The sequence below is a fragment of the Heptranchias perlo genome, chromosome 20, assembly GCF_035084215.1.
Source record: "Heptranchias perlo isolate sHepPer1 chromosome 20, sHepPer1.hap1, whole genome shotgun sequence".
NCBI classification, from domain to species: domain Eukaryota; kingdom Metazoa; phylum Chordata; class Chondrichthyes; order Hexanchiformes; family Hexanchidae; genus Heptranchias; species Heptranchias perlo.
This window is the reverse complement of record NC_090344.1, coordinates 17762397-17780780: the sequence shown is the minus strand read 5'-3', so window position 1 is coordinate 17780780 and position 18384 is coordinate 17762397. Positions and strand designations below refer to the sequence as shown.

The window sequence follows — 18384 nt, the reverse complement described above, 5'->3', positions numbered from 1 at the left end:
AAAAAGGAAACCACACTTGGAGTAACGTGAACAATTCTGGTCGACAGATTATAAGAAGAATAAAGAGGAATTGGCAAAGCTGAAAAAAAGATTCACAAGGATGATAATAGAACTCGGAGCATATACTTCTCAGGAGGACTAAACAGCTTGAAGCTCTTTTCTCTAGAAAAGGGAAGACTGAGGAGTGACCTGATAGAGGTCTTTAAGATTTTGAAAGGATTCGATTGGGTGACGGAGAAAAAAACGTTTCCATTTGTGAGGGAATTCAGGAGAATCTTCTTGACCCAAAGGGCGGTAATAATGTGTAACTCGCCACCAAAAGGAATCGTTGAGGCAAATTGCATAGATGCTTTCAAGGGGAAGCTCGATGAAGAGATGAAAGAGAAAGGAATGTATGGCTGATTGAACGAGATGAAATATGGCAGGAGGAGACTCATGTGGTGCATAAATATCGGAAGTGACCAATCGAGATAGCAAACCTGTTTCTCTGCTGAAGCTTCAAAGCAAACAACAATCCTGCTGCTACAGGGAATTCAGACTTACTGTATGAATCACAAAATCATTTCGAAAGTAGAGGGAGTATCGGGATTTAAACCAGCGATCGCTTGATTGATAATTAAACACTGCAATTAAGCAATTCACCCACTGACATCGTCCACAGACAAGGGAATGCAACAGAGTTCAGTACCTGGCAGTCATCACTGTTGAAAGAACCAATCTGAAAAGAAGCTTCATCAGTTATTCTGGGAGACAAATAATTACAGCAATCAGAAATGATTCATGAACGGATTGAGTCACACTATTGTACACAGATGCGATGCACAACCCAACATGGAAAGCCTTGTCACTAAACTTCAGTGAACACATCCTAACCACAGAACGTGCAACTGGAAGCACCAGACAAACGACACCTGAATTTCAACCAAATGTTTCTCCAGCAGCGATCAAGTGCTCTCTCACTGTGCTCTGCCCCAATTCTGTAGATCGTTACAGTCAACACAAGAAACAATAGGTTCAATGTGCAGATTCACAAGATCATGCTCTCAGTGCCAGATATGTAAGTTTACAGAATATCGAATCAATGTAATAAATAAACATCCAGCAGGCATTTGGCAAGAGCGGACAGCAGGAGATAGTGTGTGAAGTGACTGTAATATTTGTTAAGTCAACAGATTCATTTACAGGTTACAGAACAGAAGTGGGACTCAACGAAAGGGAAAGTGTGTAAATTGCATCCTGGCCATGAAATCAGAAGCTGTGAGTGTCGAAAGTGTGACGTCGCCAGGAAATAAAAGTGGAAAATGCTGAAAGCCTCTATTTGACCCGCGGATGCTCGCAGAGAGTGCTGGCAATAGGCGTGTGGCCGTCTTTCTCAATTATTTTTTTAAACCTTATCATTTGTGCCTCGATATTCGCCTACACTTACTTCTCCTATCTCCTCCGTTTCATTCCCCATTACTAGATCCAGCAGTGATTCCTCTCTTGTCTGCCTGTCTCTCATTTGTAATGTTATCACTCCTGCCTGCTCTCCACACCTCCCACTCGCTCTCACTTATTCAGTCACTCGCACACTCACGAACATGCTAATTCTCTCACTCTATTCATCCCTCCTTCCCTCCTTCCCTCACTCCCTCCCTCACTCACTCACACATCACTCCCAACCTCAATCCCTCCACCGTAAAAGATTGAGAGAGACATCAGTAAGACAAAGACCAAATTAATAGATTGGAAACAAACTATTTTTGAGGGGGTGAGATTGGAACCTGGGAAGGTGAACTTGGAAAAAATCTTGACAAAGATATAGAACAGGTTTTGGGAAATATTTGAAACGGTGATGAATACAGTTCAAGAGAAATACATTCCTCTAAAAAAAACAACAAATAGTCAATAATAAAACATTGTGGATGAATAAAGAGATAAGGGTAAAATTGAAATTGAACAAATGCATATTCTAACTACATGGACAATAAAGGAAAGGATGATAAAGGGGAAAATGAAGACGTTAGGAAGGATGTCAACAAGCAATCAGGAAAGCAGAAAGGAAATACAAAATTAAATTATCAAGAAATAGTCAATTATTGCACTGAAATGTCAATAACATCAGGATGGGGATAGGGCCAAGAAGGGATACACAAGATATACTCAGAGGTAATAACAGTGAAATGGCTGGAATATTGAATAGTTACTTTGTCTCAGTATTCATCAGGGAGACTATACATGCTTAACATAACTTCTCCGCTTTTCAATTCTATCCCCCTGGAAATGAACCCCAGTGCTTGGCTTGTATTTTTTAATGTCGTCACCACTTTTAGTGATTTGTGTACCTGTAGTCCGAGATCCTTGGTTAAACCACACTTGGAGCACTGTGAACGCTTCTGGTCTCCCTAATATCAAAAGGATATCGAGGAATTGGCGAAGGTGAAAATAATGATGATGCCAGAACTGAAAGAGAATACCTTTCAGGATAGATTTAACAGGCTGATGGCTGACATGATGGAGGTCTTTGGATAATGAAAGGGTTTGATTGGGTCGACGGAGAGAAAATGATTCCACTCGTAGGGGACTCTAAAACTATCGGTTATCAATATAAGATAGTCACTGATAAATCCAATGGAGAATTCATGGGAAACTTATTTACCAAAGAGTTGCAAGAATGTGGAATTCGCTACCTGAAGGAGTAGTTGAGGCAAATAACATCGATACATGAAATGGCAAACTAGATAAACACAAGGGGGCGAAAGGAATGGAAGAGTGTGCGGATGGGGGCAAAAGAAGTAGGGAGGGAGGAGTCTTGTGTGAAGCATAAAGGCTGGCACAGACCCGTTGGGTCAAAAGGCCTGGTTCTGTGCGGCAAACTCAATATGAACAACGACAGCAACAGATGACTGATTTTCTGAGTCCCCAAAAGAAGCACTTAGAATGTGCAAGGGAGCGCCTGGATTCGAACCAGAGACCTCTTGATCTGCAGTCAAATGCTCTACCACTGAGCTACACCCCAACATCTGTTGACCATTCTTGCACGCACAATGTAATGGAGCTCAGTAGCTGGCAGTCACCAATGTTGATGTTGCCAACATGAAAAGAAGCTTCATCAGTTATTCTGGGAGACAAATAAATACAGCAATCAGAAATGAATCATGAACGGAATGAGTCACACTATTCTGTACAGATGCGATGCACAACCCGACATGGAAAGCCTTGTCACTAAGCTTCAGTGAGCACATCCTTACCACAGAACACGGAACTGGAAGCACCAGACAAACGACACCTGAATTTCAACCAGATGTTTCTCCAGCAGCTGTCAAGTGCTCTCTAAATGTGCTCTGCCCCTAGCTCTGTAGATCGTTACAGTCAACACAAGAAACAACAGGTTCAATGTGCAGTTTCACAAGATCATGCTCTCAGTGCCATATATGTAAGTGTACAGAATATCGAATCAATGTAATAAATAAACATCCAGCAGGCATTTGGCAAGAGTGGACAGGAGGAGATAGTGTGTGAAGTGACTGTAATATTTGTTAAGTCAATAGATTCATTTACAGGTTACGGAACTGAAGTGGGACTTAACGAAAGGGAAAGTGTATAAATTGCATTCTGGCCATGAAATAAGAAGCTGTGAGTGTCGAAATTGTGACGTCGCCAGGAAATAAAAGTGGAAAATGCTGAAAGCCTCTATTTGACCCGCGGATGCTCGCAGAGAGTGCTGGCAATAGGCGTGTGGCCGTCTTTCTCAATTATTATTATAAACCTTATCACTAGTGCCTCGATATTCGCCGACACTTACTTCTCCTATCTCCTCCGTTTCATTCCCCATTACTAGATCCAGCAGTGATTCCTCTCTTGTCTGCCTGTCTCTCATTTGTAATTTTATCGCTCCTGCCTGCTCTCCAGACCTCCCTCTCGCTCTCACTCATTCAGTCACTCGCACACTCACGAACACGCTAATTCACTCACTCTATCCATCCCTCATTTCCTCCTTCCCTCACTCCCTCCCTCACTCACTCACACATCACTCCCTCGGTGTGAGGACAACACAGTGTGCTGAGAGTTCGGTACGTGTGGGAGTTTGGTGAAGTGGGGGAAGGAGGTGCTGCTTTGCCTTGCTTTTCCTGCAGAGCGGTAGTGGACCTGAGAGCGGTGAGCGGCGGGAGAGAGCGAGACCAGAGCGGGGATAAAAACAGCGCGGAGAGAGCGAGAGTCCAGTCGGTGAGCGGCGGTAAAGAGCGAGACCAGAGCGGAGATATAAACAGCGCGGAGAGAGCGAGAGTCCAGTCGGTGAGCGGCGGGAGAGAGCGAGACCAGAGCGGGGATATAAACAGCGCGGAGAGAGCGAGACCAGAGCGGGGATATAAACAGCGCGGAGAGAGCGAGACCAGAGCGGAGATATAAACAGCGCGGAGAGAGCGAGACCAGAGCGGGGATATACACAGCGCGGAGAGAGCGAGACCGGAGCGGGGATATAAACAGCGCGGAGAGAGCGAGACCAGAGCGGAGATATAAACAGCGCGGAGAGAGCGAGACCAGAGCGGGGATATAAACAGCGCGGAGAGAGCGAGACCAGAGCGGAGATATAAACAGCGCGGAGAGAGCGAGACCAGAGCGGGGATATAAACAGCGCGGAGAGAGCGAGAGTTCAGTCGGTGAGCGGCGGGAGAGAGTGAGACCAGAGCGGGGATAGAAACAGCGCGGAGAGAGTGAGACCAGAGCGGGGATATAAACAGCGCGGAGAGAGTGAGACCAGAGCGGGGATATAAACAGTGCGGAGAGAGCGAGACCAGAGCGGGGATATAAACAGCGCGGAGAGAGTGAGACCAGAGCGGGGATATAAACAGCGCGGAGAGAGCGAGACCAGAGCGGAGATATACACAGCGCGGAGAGAGTGAGACCAGAGCGGAGATATACACAGCGCAGAGAGAGCGAGACCAGAGCGGGGATATAAACAGCGCGGAGAGAGCGAGACCGGAGCGGGGATATAAACAGCGCGGAGAGAGTGAGACCAGAGCGGGGATATAAACAGTGCGGAGAGAGCGAGACCAGAGCGGGGATATAAACAGCGCGGAGAGAGTGAGACCAGAGCGGAGATATAAACAGCGCGGAGAGAGCGAGACCAGAGCGGAGATATAAACAGCGCGGAGAGAGTGAGACCAGAGCGGGGATATAAACAGTGCGGAGAGAGCGAGACCAGAGCGGGGATATAAACAGTGCGGAGAGAGCGAGACCAGAGCGGGGATATAAACAGTGCGGAGAGAGTGAGACCAGAGCGGGGATATAAACAGCGCGGAGAGAGTGAGACCAGAGCTTGCTCTGAGAGCGAGACTCTGAGACCAGCGGCAGTTCGGGGTGACGTCACCAGTCAGAAAGTGACGCGGCACAGGGGAGGCAGCTGATTGGTGAGTAGGTTCAGGTGAGTATTTCTACCATTTTACTGTAAGTAAAGTAATAAGAAAGGGAAGATCTGCAGGTTTTATAGCAGATAGTGTTTTTTTTAGTGAACCTAGGTCCCTCGTATAGTTAACATTTTCTAATTTCAACGTAATTTAAAAGGGGTAACTAAGCTAAGGCAAGCCATGGCAGCAGACCTCGCACCCGTGATATGCTCCTCCTGCAAGATGTGGGAAGTCATGGACACTACCAGTGTCCCTGCCGACCATGTGTGCGGGAAGTGTGTCCACCTGCAGCTACTGACCGATCGTATCTCGGAGCTGGAGCTGCGGGTGGACTCATTGTGGAGCATCCGCGATGCAGAGAAACTCGTGGATAGCACGTTTAGCGAGTTGGTCACACCGCAGGTAAAGGGTATACAGGCAGGAAGTGAATGGGTGACCACCAGGAAGAGTAAGAGGTGCAGGCAGGTAGTGCAGGGGTCCCCTGTGGCCATCCCCCTCTCAAACAGATATGCCACTTTGGATGCTGTTGGGGGGGGATGACTTATCAGGGGAAGGCAGCAGCAGCCAACTTCCTGGCACCACGGGTAGCTCTGCTGCACAGGCTGGGAGGAAAAAGAGTGAAAGAGCTATAGTGATAGGGGACTCAATTGTAAGGGGAATAGACAGGCGTTTCTGCGGCCGCAACCGAGACTCCAGGATGGTGTGTTGCCTCCCTGGTGCAAGGATCAAGGACGTCTCGGAGCGGCTACAGAACATTTTGGAGGGGGAGGGAGAACAGCCAGCTGTCGTGGTGCACATAGGCACCAACGATATAGGTAAAAAAGGGGATGAGGTCCTAAAAGCAGAATATAGGGAGTTAGGAGGTAAATTTAAAAATAGGACCTCAAAGGTAGTAATCTCAGGATTGCTGCCAGTGCCACGTGCTAGTCAGAGTAGAAATAGGAGGATATTTCAAATGAATACGTGGCTAGAGGAATGGTGCAAGGGGGAGGGATTCAAATTCCTGGGACACTGGAAACGGTTCTGGGGGAGGTGGGACCAGTACAAACCGGATGGTCTGCACCTGGGCAGGGCCGGGACCGCTGTCCTAGGAGGAGTGTTTGCTAGTGCTGTTGGGGAGGGTTTAAACAAAAGTGGCAGGGCGTTGGGAACCTGAGCAGGGAGAGAGAGGAAAGCGTAACAGGAAGGGACAGAAGGTATGGAGTTATAGGTAAAGTGTTAAAAAAGGAAAAAGCAGGAACTAAGCGTCACAAAACAGATTTGAAAGTTCTTTATCTGAATGCACGTAGCATTCGTAACAAAATGGACGAGTTAACGGCACAAATAACTACGTATGGGTATGATCTTGTGGCCATTACAGAAACATGGCTGCAGGGTGACAACGACTGGGAATTAAATATGCCAGGGTATTTAACAATCAGGAAGGACAGGCAGGAAGGAAGGGGAGGTGGGGTGGCTATGTTAATAAAGGAAGAAATCACTGTAATACAGATAAATGATATTGGGACAAAGCATCAAGATAATGAAACAGTTTGGGTGGAGATAAGGAATAATAAGGGGAAAAAAACATTAGTGGGCGTAGTATATAGGCCTCCTAATAGTTGCAACTATGCTGGAAGAAGTATTAATCAGGAAATAGTCGGGGCATGTAAGAAGGGAACAGCCATAATTATGGGGGATTTTAATTATCATATTAACTGGACAAATCAAATTGGGCAGAGCAGCCTTGAGGACGAGTTCATTGAGTGCATCAGGGATGGATTTCTTGAGCAGTATGTAACTGATCCTACAAGGGGGCAGGCAACCTTGGACCTGGTCCTGTGTAATGAGTCAGGATTAATTAATAATGTCCTAGTTAAGGATCCCCTTGGAACGAGCGACCACAACATGGTTGAATTCCATATCCAATTAGAGGGTGAGAAGGTTGATTCTCAAACAAGCGTACTGAGCTTGAATAAAGGAGACTATGATGGTATGAGAGCGGAATTGATTAAAGTGGACTGGGAAAATAGATTAAAGGGTAAGACGGTACATGAGCAGTGGTGTTCATTTAGGGAGTTATTTTACAACTTTCAAAATAAATATATTCCACTGAGGAAAAAAGGGTGTAAAAGAAATGACAGCCATCCGTGGCTAAGTAAAGAAATCAAGGATAGTATCCGACTAAAAACAAGGACATATAAGGTAGCCAAACTTAGTGGGAGGATAGAAGATTGGGAATTCTTCAAAAGACAGCAAAAAGTAACTAAAGGATTGATTAAGAAAGGGAAGTTAGATTATGAAAAGAAATTAGCAAAAAATATAAAAACAGATAGCAAGAGTTTCTATAGTTATATAAAAAGAAAAAGGGTGGCTGAGGCAAACGTAGGTCCCTTAGAGGATGAGACCGGGAAATTAATGGTGGGAAACATGGAGATGGCAAAAATGCTGAACAAATATTTTGTTTCAGTCTTTACAGTAGAGGACACTAAGAATATCCCAACACTGGACAAACAGGGGACTCTACGGGGGGAGGAGCTAAATACGATTAAAATCACTCAGGAGATGGTACTCAGTAAAATAATGGGACTCAAAGCGGATAAATCCCCTGGACCTGATGGCTTCCATCCTAGGGTCTTGAGGGAAGTGGCAGTAGGGATTGTGGATGCTTTGGTGATAGTTTTCCAAAATTCCCTGGACTCAGGAGAGGTCCCGGCAGATTGGAAAACTGCTAATGTAACACCGTTATTTAAAAAGGGTAGTAGGCAGAAGGCTGGAAATTATAGGCCAGTTAGCTTAACATCTGTGGTGGGTAAAATTTTGGAGTCTATTATTAAGGAGACAGTAACGGAACATTTAGATAAGCATAATTTAATACGACAAAGTCAGCATGGCTTTATGAAGGGGAAGTCATGTCTGACAAATTTGCTTGAGTTCTTTGAGGATATAACGTACAGGGTGGATAAAGGGGAACCAGTGGACATAGTGTATTTAGACTTCCAGAAGGCATTCGACAAGGTGCCACATAAAAGATTATTACTTAAGATAAAAAATCACGGGATTGGGGGTAATATTCTGGCATGGGTGGAGGATTGGTTATCGAACAGGAAGCAGAGAGTTGGGATAAATGGTTCATTTTCGGTCTGGCAACCAGTAACCAGTGGTGTTCCACAGGGGTCGGTGCTGGGTCCCCAACTCTTTACAATCTATATTAACGATTTGGAGGAGGGGACCGAGTGCAACATATCAAAATTTGCAGATGATACAAAGATGGGAGGGAAAGTAGAGAGTGAGGAGGACATAAAAAACCTGCAAGGGGATATCGACAGGCTGGGTGAGTGGGCGGAGATTTGGCAGATGCAATATAATATTGGAAAATGCGAGGTTATGCACTTTGGCAGGAAAAATCAGAGAGCAAGTTATTTTCTTAATGGTGAGAGACTGGAAAGTACTGCAGTACAAAGGGATCTGGGGGTCCTAGTGCAAGAAAATCAAAAAGTTGGTATGCAGGTGCAGCAGGTGATCAAGAAAGCCAACGGAATGTTGGCTTTTATTGCTAGGGGGATAGAATATAAAAACAGGGAGGTATTGCTGCAGTTATATAGGGTATTGGTGAGACCGCACCTGGAATACTGCATACAGTTTTGGTCTCCATATTTAAGAAAATACATACTTGCTCTCGAGGCAGTACAAAGAAGGTTCACTCGGTTAATCCTGGGGATGAGGGGGCGGACATATGAGGAGAGGTTGAGTAGATTGGGACTCTACTCATTGGAGTTCAGAAGAATGAGAGGCGATCTTATTGAAACATATAAGATTGTGAAGGGGCTTGATCGGGTGGATGCAGTAAGGATGTTCCCAAAGATGGGTGAAACTAGAACCAGGGGGCATAATCTTAGAATAAGGGGCTGCTCTTTCAAAACTGAGATGAGGAGAAACTTCTTCACTCAGAGGGTGGTAGGTCTGTGGAATTTGCTGCCCCAGGAAGCTGTGGAAGCTACATCATTAGATAAATTTAAAACAGAAATAGACAGTTTTCTAGAAGTAAAGGGAATTAGGGGTTATGGGGAGCGGGCAGGAAATTGGACATGAAGCTGAGTTCGGATCGGTCAATGCCCTGTGGGTGGCGGAGAGGGCCCAGGGGCTGTGTGGCCAGGTCCTGCTCCTACTTCTTGTGTTCTTTCGATTTGTGGTTGGGATCAGATCAGCCATGATCTTATTGAATGGCGGAGCAGGCTCGAGGGGCCGATTGGCCTACTCCTGCTCCAATTTCTTATGTTCTTATGTTCTTATGAATCTTTCCAGTAAATTTCTTCTGTGGGAGATTAACATTACCATGGCATTACCATCGCCGAATCCCCCCGAGTAACATCCTGAGGATCACCATTGACCAGAAACTTAACTGGGCCAGCCACATCGATTCTGTGGCTGCAAGAGCAGGTCAGAGGCTGGATGTTCTGCGGTGAGTGACTCACCTCGTGACTCTCCAAAGCTGTTCTACGATCTGCAAGGCGCAAGTCAGGAGTGTGATGTAATACTCATGTGATGGTCATCGACCTGAAACGTCAACTCTGTTTCTATATCTAAAGATTCTGCCTGACCTGCTGAGGATATCCACATTTCCTGTTTTTATTTCAGATTGGCAACATAACCAGTATTTTCATTTTGAATAAAAGGGATTTCGCAGGTTTCCTCATGTGACGAGGTGGCCGAGAGTTTAAGGCGATGGACTGCTAATCCATTGTGCTCTGCACGCGTGGGTTCGAATCCCACCCTCGTCGTTATTGTGTTTAAGTCTTCTTTCCCTCATTCAGCAGGTCTGGTTAAAGTCCCATCCTTCTCGAAACGGCGGGCAGAGGTTTTTGCGTTGTTTGCTGAAATCAGCAAAAGTTCCTTCCACGAACGTGTTGAAATGAGAATGGTCGCGAAGCATCAAAGAGAATAGCGGAGTCATTGTGAAAGGAGCAAATCTTATGGTCAACGTAAGAAAAACTTATGTACCATAATGATGATTGATGTCCGGATCATTCCGTGCCTGTGTCTGTTTAAAAGGGATGTGCTGTAAGTCCCGGATCATTCCGTGTCTGTGTCAGTTTAAATGGGAATTGCTGTCAGTCTCGGATCATTCCGTGTCTGTGTCACCCGATTTTCTTGATACCTTTTTCCTTCTGAACTGAAATGACGATCCTCTCTCGAGAAGAAGGTTCACCGCCTGCTTCGGGCAACTGGTAGGAAAAATAACAAAAACTGATGAGACCAAGTTCATTCTGATGAGCTTCCATTCCAATCTCCGCACTCTATCCCCCATTCAGTCCCACCCCGCCTGGACATTATAATCTGCGATATTCATAAGGGAATAGAAAAGCGAATTTCACGGTTAAAATTCTCCTCAACTCCCCTCTAGTTCTTTTGCCAATTATTTTAAATCTATGACCTCTGGTTACTGACCCACTTGCCAGAGGAAGCAATTCCTACCTCCTTGATATTTCAAAACCCCTCATTACTTTGAATACATCCATTAGATTCACTCCTTAACCTTCTCTGCTGTAAGTGGAATAATTCCAGCTTCTCCAATCTCTCCACATAACTGAAGTTCCTCAACCCTGGTATTATCCAGGTCAACCTGCTCTGAATCCTCTTCAATGCCTTTTCATTCTAAAGTGTGGTGCCCAGAACCGTACAATATATTCCAGCTGAGCCTAACCAATGATTTGTAATGGTTTAGTATGACTTCCTTGTTTCTATATTCAATGTCCTATTTACAAAGCGAAGTACACCATTCGCTTGCTTAACCGCCTTATCAACTTGCCCTGTTTTGTGAATATGCACCCCAGATCCCTCTGCTCTTGCAACCAGCCATAAATTGTTCTTCTTCCAAAAGTGCATCACTTCAAACTGATCTGCGTTAAATCTGTCACGTGACTTCCCGTTTCACTAGTCTGTCTATGTCCTCCTGAAATCTGCTACTATCTTCCTCACTATTTGCTCCTTTGCCAAGTTTTGAATCATCCGCAAACTTCGAAATCGTACTCCCTATTCCCACATCCAAGTCATTTATAAAAACAAGAAAAGCAATAGTCCTAATACCGACCCCCGGGGGATCACACTGCATATTTCTCTCCAGTCAGAAAAACATCCGTTCACCACTGCTCTCTGCCTCCTTCCCTTTAGCCAATTATGTGCCCAGGTTATCACCTGCCCTTTAATCCCACGTTTCCGAATAAGTCTGTTATGTGTTAATTTCTAAAATGTGTCCTGAGACTAGCTGTAGCCCCGTAATTTTATTCTTAAGCAATGAGAATACAGATATTAAGACCGAGTGATAGATCGGGTTCATTTCCATTACCGGGAGGTGACCGGACCCGAGGAGGGGAATTTCCATCTGGGTTTATATTTTCCGAAAGCGGAGACGAAAAACAGCAAAGCTCATCCCGTCGAAATAAAGCAACTGGACTGAAGATCCGACAGTCTTGTCCCATCCCGGGTTTCCAGACCTGGCCGTTCAAGAAAGCCTGATAAGTCCATCAGGGGAAATAGAGAGAAAGAAGAAACACAGACAGAGATAGAGAGATGCATGCAAAGAAAAATAGTATAAATCTCCAAATTCTGTGATTGAGCAGAATTTAAAGTACAGGTTAAAATAAATTCAGTCTCATGTCGTGAAATCTTTTAGGTGAACAATGGGCTGGATTATCCTTTATGCTCTGAGGGAGTAAACACTGCCTGGTAACTACAGCTCTTATTTATTTGAGCATTTCACAGTGGCGATGTGAGGTGGTTTCAAGCCCCCATTGAATTACACGGCTATGTTTGACCCACTCCTTACGTAACCCACAGGAACTGCACGGCAGTAGTGCAAACTGCGTAGGGTCATCACGGGAACTCTGCCAGACTGCATGTTCTGGACATGTACCCAACGCTACACGTGCAGCCTGCCGTTGTGTGTGCATTAGTATTTCAGTGTTAGTATCTTCGCCTGCCGGTGGGAAATCAGGGATTTGGTTCCAGTCCAATTCAGCATCCTTTACCTTTTGTATTCTGTACCCGTGAGATCGCCTGAGTTGGGATAAATTAATTTGCCGGCTTCAGTCAGTACAACTTCTAGAAAACTTGTCTTCATTTCGTCTCAGTGTGTTGCGTGGACAAACCCTTTGCATTCTGTCCTCTGGCGCTCAAACATTCTCTGCTGGAGATAAGTCAAAACCGCTGAAAAGCTGTGAGAAGCCAATTGGTGATTTTTGACCAAAAATGGGGACACAACGGGGCTGATCCGGCACTTGAACCAGTGGAACTCCCTGAGCGAGAATCAGACCCAAAGACCAACTGGCAACAGAGCCGTGCAGCCACTGTAAAATTTCGCTGCCTTGAAGCCGATCCACCATCCTTTCAGAACGCTCTGTCCCTCCAATCTCGCTTTCTTGTACGATGTACGATGTAGAGCAACATCAGGTTGTACACGAATTATTTCACATCGACAATATTAGCCTCTCTTTATCAAATTCGTTTTGAATGTACGACTTGTATTTTCAAGTAACAATTTACAGAAAGAATTGCTCCGAAACGACATTGTCGTCTGTCTCGGCATCGTCATAGTTTACACTCTACCATAAGTATACTACACTCAAATTGCTGCTTCCATTCACTATGAGGGCGAAGAGACATAAATGTGGGTACATTAGCTCCGAATTTATCAGCTGGGTTCCACCTTTACTTGTCCAACCGCCTCAATCTTTTTATTCTTTACCCATCTCTGCTGGTTTTGCAGTTTAGATCAGAATTACATCGGGGACAACACAGAGAGACAAGAGTCAGAGACAGGGGGAGATAGAGAGATACACGAAAAGAAAATAAAGAGTATAAATGTCAGGTCTTGTAAACTAGCAGAATTTAAGTTACAGATTGGGAGAGATTCCTTCTCGGGTCTTGAATTCTTTCAAGAGAAGTTTGGGCACCCAATCAAAAGCACCGGCCACGCTGAAATATCTGTCATGCTGAGCGAGAAATAAATGCGGTCAACTAACTCCATTTTTTTATTTCAGCATTGAAGAGATCTTTAAACAGTGACGCTGCGAGCAGAATTCAAATCGAGGGAGAAAAACACCATTGGAATTTTGAGACCAACGCTTCAATCACTCGGCCATCCCAACAGCAAACGGCATGTTCGTTCAGAGATCATTTCAAATGGAAACAAGCAAGGCAGCCTTTATGAGCATTGGTGGTTCAGGGGTAGAATTCTCGCCTGCCACGCGGGAGACCCGGGTTCGATTCCCGGCCAACATGCGGAACTTCGGAACAGGAGTGGGCCATTTGGGCACCTCGGGCCTGTTCCACAATTCAATGAGATCATGGCTGATCTGTGACGGAACTCCATATATGGGCCTCAGCCGCATATCTCTTCATCCCTTTGGTGAACAAAATAATTTCAATCTCAGCTTTAAAATCAACAATTGAGCTCGCATCAACTGCCGTTTGAGAAAAAGATTTTCAAACTTCCACCTCCTTTTGCTGATAGAAGTATTTCCTAACTTCAATCCTGAAAGTCCTGAATCTAATGTTTCGGCCGTGTCCCCCCATCCTGGACTCCCCAACCAGCGGAAATGGTTTCTCTCCATCAACCCCATCAGTTCTCATTAATATCTTGAAAACTTCGATCAAATCAGCCCTTAATCTACTAAATTTCGGGGAATATAGCCCTCGTTTGTGTAATCTCTCCTCGTAATTAACCCTTGGAGTCCAGGTATCATTCTAGTAAATCTACGCTGCACTCCATTCACGGCCAATATATCCTTCCAAAGATGCGGTGCTAGAACTGAACACAGTACTCCAGGTGTGGTCCAGAGGTTTGTATAGCTGTAGCATAATGTCTATCCCCTTGTCGTCTAGTCCTCTAGATATAAAGGCCAGCATTCCATTAGCCTTTTCGATTATTTTCTGTACCTGTCCATGATATTTAATGATCTATGTACATGGACCCTATGTCCTTTTGGAACTCCACAGTTTCGAGTTTTTCTCCATTTGGAACGTATTCTGATCTATCCTTTTTAGGTCCAAAGTGGATGACCTCACACTTGCGTCAATTCAAATCCATTTGCCACAGTTTTTCCCACTCATTTATTATATTACTGTCTCTCTGTAATTTTATGCCTCTATCTACTCTGCTTACAATGCTGCCCATCTTGGTGTCATCAGCAAACTTGGATATGTGGCTCTCGATCCCATCATCCAATATCAATGAGACCGTCTGAATTGAGATAAATTCACAGTCAGCTTCAATCTCCTCATCATCTTGAGACATTTTATTTACTTCACGTGTGTTGTGACATGGAAACTTCCGAACTCTGTCCGATGGAGCTCAAACATGCTCTGGGTGCAATTCAATTCTACCAACAGCAACACTGGAAAGATGTCAGAAGCCAATTGGAGACTTTTCACTAATAGCAGCGAGACAGCAGGGCTCGTCCGCGATTTGAAACCAGGACCTCTCGCACATCAATCAATAAAACCCCCGAAGCGAGAATCATATCCCGAGACCAACGAACCGCTCTCATTGTGCAGCCAGTGTAAACGTTCACTACCTCCGACAACCGCTCGGCCATCCTTTCAGACCTCTTCTGTCCATCCAATCTCGTTTTCTATTCCGGTGTGCAGCAATATCAAGTTGTACACTAACTATTTCCAGTCACCAATATTAGTCTCCCTTTACCAAATTGGTTTCGACTTATGACTTGTATTATCAAGTGAGACGTTCCAGAATTAGCTGCTCTGAAACCACATTGCTTGGGAGGATACGGAGAGGTGGAGCCGAAGAGCGGAACTTGGAGTGCATGTCCACAGATCACTGAAGGTAGCAGGACAGGTAGATAAGGTGGTTAAGAAGACATTCGGGATACTTTCCTTTATTAGTCTAGGCATAGGATATAATAGCAGGGATGTTATCTGACAACTACATAAAACACTAGTAAGGCCACAGCTCGAGTACTGCGTACAGTTCTGGTCACCACATTAGGGGAAAGATGTGATTGCTCTGGAGAGGGCCATGATGTGGAGATGCCGGTGATGGACGGGGGTGGACAAATCTAAGGAATCTTACAACACCAGGTTATAGTCCAACAATTTTATTTTAAAATCACAAGCTTTCGGAGATTATCCCCTTCGTCAGGTGAATGAGTGAAAGGTTCTCAAATTGCATATCTTATATTAGGCTGGGACAGCATCACACCAATCAAAAGGTGTCGTTGTTGTTCAAACAGGCCAGTCACGGAGAACAGTACGTCCCAGTACACTGAATAAACATTGTGTCAATTACACAGACAGAGAGAAAGAGACCCAAATGGCAGAGAGAGAGAGAGAGAGAATATTAAAGGGTACAGAGGAGATTTACGACGACGTTGCCAGGAGTTGAGAATTTTAGCTATGATGAAAGATTGGATAGGCTGGGATTGTTTTCTTTGGAACCAAGGACATTTAGACTCTTATTGTCCAAGTAGCATGCGGCCTCCTTGTTCTTTCTACCAAAATGCTCCACTTCACCCGCATCTGCATTTAGATTCATTTGCTAATTATACACCCATTTTGCCAGTTTATTAATGTTTTCTTGTATTTGGTCGCAATCTTCATCAATATTATCTATACCCCACCCCACCCACCCACAGCCCCCCGCCCCGCTAATCTGGTGTCATCCGTAAATTTTGAAATTGTACTTCCGATTCCCGAGTCCAAATCGTTTATGTAAATTGTGAACAGTGTCCCAGAACCGATCCTTGTGGAACACCTCATTCCACCTTATACAGTCTGAGCAGCGAAGCGACCCTTAACCCCTGCTATCTGTTATAGAGCAATGATCAAGAGCAACTTCTTTACGTAGGGAGTTGTGAGACTGTGAAATTCACTTCCACGGTTAGTGTTTGGGGCAAAAAGTACTGTAATGACAAGTGGTCCTCATGTTTTTATCCAAGACAGGCCTCAGCCCAGTCATTTACTCCAAATGTTGATGCAATGGTTCAAGCTAAGAGGTGCCAGGTATCGGGAGCCGCAGTAGCAGTAAATGAAACCCAAATGCAAGCAAGCACCAATATAGTCCATCTTCATCTATTTTTAGTTTACAACTTTTGTTGAATGTGGCCCAGGCCAAGTGTCAGGATATCGGATCAGGCCCACCATAGAAAATGAGTTTCGCACCCCTGAGATAGACAATGTGAACCGGATTACCCTCATCCACTAATCCGGTAACTTCTTCAAAAAACTCCAGCAAGTTTTTGAGACACGAACTTCTTTCCCGGAAGCCGTGTTGAGTATCTCTAATGGCTCCTTCTTTTTCCCCGTGATAATAAATAGCATCTCTTCGGATCCCTTCAAGCATCTTCCCTCTGATCGATGTCACACTGATGGGCCTGTCATTCCCTGGCTATGATTTGTCCCCGTTAATGAAAATGGGAACTACGTGAGCTACCTTCCAATCTCAGGGAACAATCCCTGACTCTATTGAGCAGTTGTCGATACAGGCAAGGGGCTCACAGAGCACCCGTCCCATCTCTTTAAACATCCGGGGGTGGATATCATCTGGACCCGGAGCACAAAGTATTTTGAGATTTCATATTTTATCCAAGATCACATCCCTTTCTATTTTAATATTTATGATGCTATTGTCGACAGCACATCCCACAGCTGGAATCTGAGCATCATCCACAGGAGTGTAGGCTGATGAGAAATAGTCATTTAACAGCTCTGCCATAGTCCGGGAATCTGTCCTGAACTGTCTTTCAGTGGCCCTAAACCATCTTTAATGGTCTTCTGACTCCTGACGCAGCTGGAAAAGCTTTTACTATTATTAAAATTGTGCACCATCTTCTTTTCCAAAGATCTCTGAGCTTCTCTAATGGCTGCTTTTGTCTCCCTTGATTGTGGGTGATATTTGTCCCAATTCTCCTGTGAACTGAATTCATCCTGGCCTGACCTGAGTTAAATGTAAGACAGTTCGGGGAGTCAGGAATCATTCACCACAAGACCTCCACTGACAGATAAAACCTCAGACGATTCCTCAGTAAGGATTCCTCTGGTTCCTCGGCATACATTTGTCAGGATACTGAAACCCAGCTTTCAAAACAGTCCACTCCTGGAGGCCCCAATCCCTGAGCCTGCAACCTTCAGCAGGGTCAGTGGTAGAGTTCCGCAGCGGGGGTGATCCCAGAGTAACTGTCGGGATCGCCCCCACCCTGTGGATGGTCCGGGTCGAGTATCTTTCGTTATCCTGGTGTCTAACACAAAGACATCAATAAAACAGGGAATTCTGGAAACACACTGCAGATCCTTCTTTACCTACAGATCAAATGACTGTTGTATAATTGTACCAGCAGTTAACAGGCTCATGTGAATTACCTCTTCTGCTATTTTATTGCACGCTTTAACCCACTGATTTTAAATGGGTTCATTTTCGCCTGCCTTAATTGGTGGACTCAGGACTGTCACACAAACAATTTAAATCTTCATAGAATAATTACCAGTTATTTTTAGACTGGAGACTTAAACCTGCCGTTTCACTTCCAGTCAGGAATCGATCACAGTTTTACACCAATCTCTGATTTGACAGCACTTTTCCAGCATTCACCATTGTCCTTCTTGACTCCATTGGAAAGGACACTTCTGTTCCATTCCTTGGAGATCTGAAACATGAAAGAGAGCGGCTGGGACACATTTCTTACACGCAAGATAAACCCGCACGGCGACTTTACTGTCAGTGAAGAGAGACGAGAAAGACCAAAGTGCCGTTTGCCCCTCTCAGTGTGGCCCTGAAGGACTGTGTCCAGGCTGAAGTTCAGTTCTCACCGGACGATCCTCCCCCCAGATTGTCCTTTCTGGAATCCAGCCAGGTGATGCTAAACACTCAGGTGGGAAAGACCAAAATCAACAATAAAGTGTTTAAAACAAAGCTAATTTATTTAACAGATATCCAGAATATTAAACTCCAGCCCAGTGATAGCGGTTATTGACATCAGCAGAAACAAACCCCAACTGTCAGAAT

General features: G+C 44.9%; 3 non-coding genes across 3 annotated transcripts; 2 read left to right on the top strand and 1 right to left on the bottom strand.

Moving 5' to 3' along the window:
- Window positions 1–2926: 2926 nt before the first annotated feature.
- Window positions 2927–2998, bottom strand: trnac-gca (transfer RNA cysteine (anticodon GCA)). The gene has a single exon. It is a non-coding gene; the product is annotated as a tRNA-Cys (tRNA).
- A 7067-nt stretch (window positions 2999–10065) lies between these two features.
- On the top strand, window positions 10066–10147 carry trnas-gcu (transfer RNA serine (anticodon GCU)). The gene has a single exon. It is a non-coding gene; the product is annotated as a tRNA-Ser (tRNA).
- Window positions 10148–13575: 3428 nt separating this feature from the next.
- On the top strand, window positions 13576–13648 carry trnag-gcc (transfer RNA glycine (anticodon GCC)). Its single transcript has one exon. It is a non-coding gene; the product is annotated as a tRNA-Gly (tRNA).
- Window positions 13649–18384: the final 4736 nt, after the last annotated feature.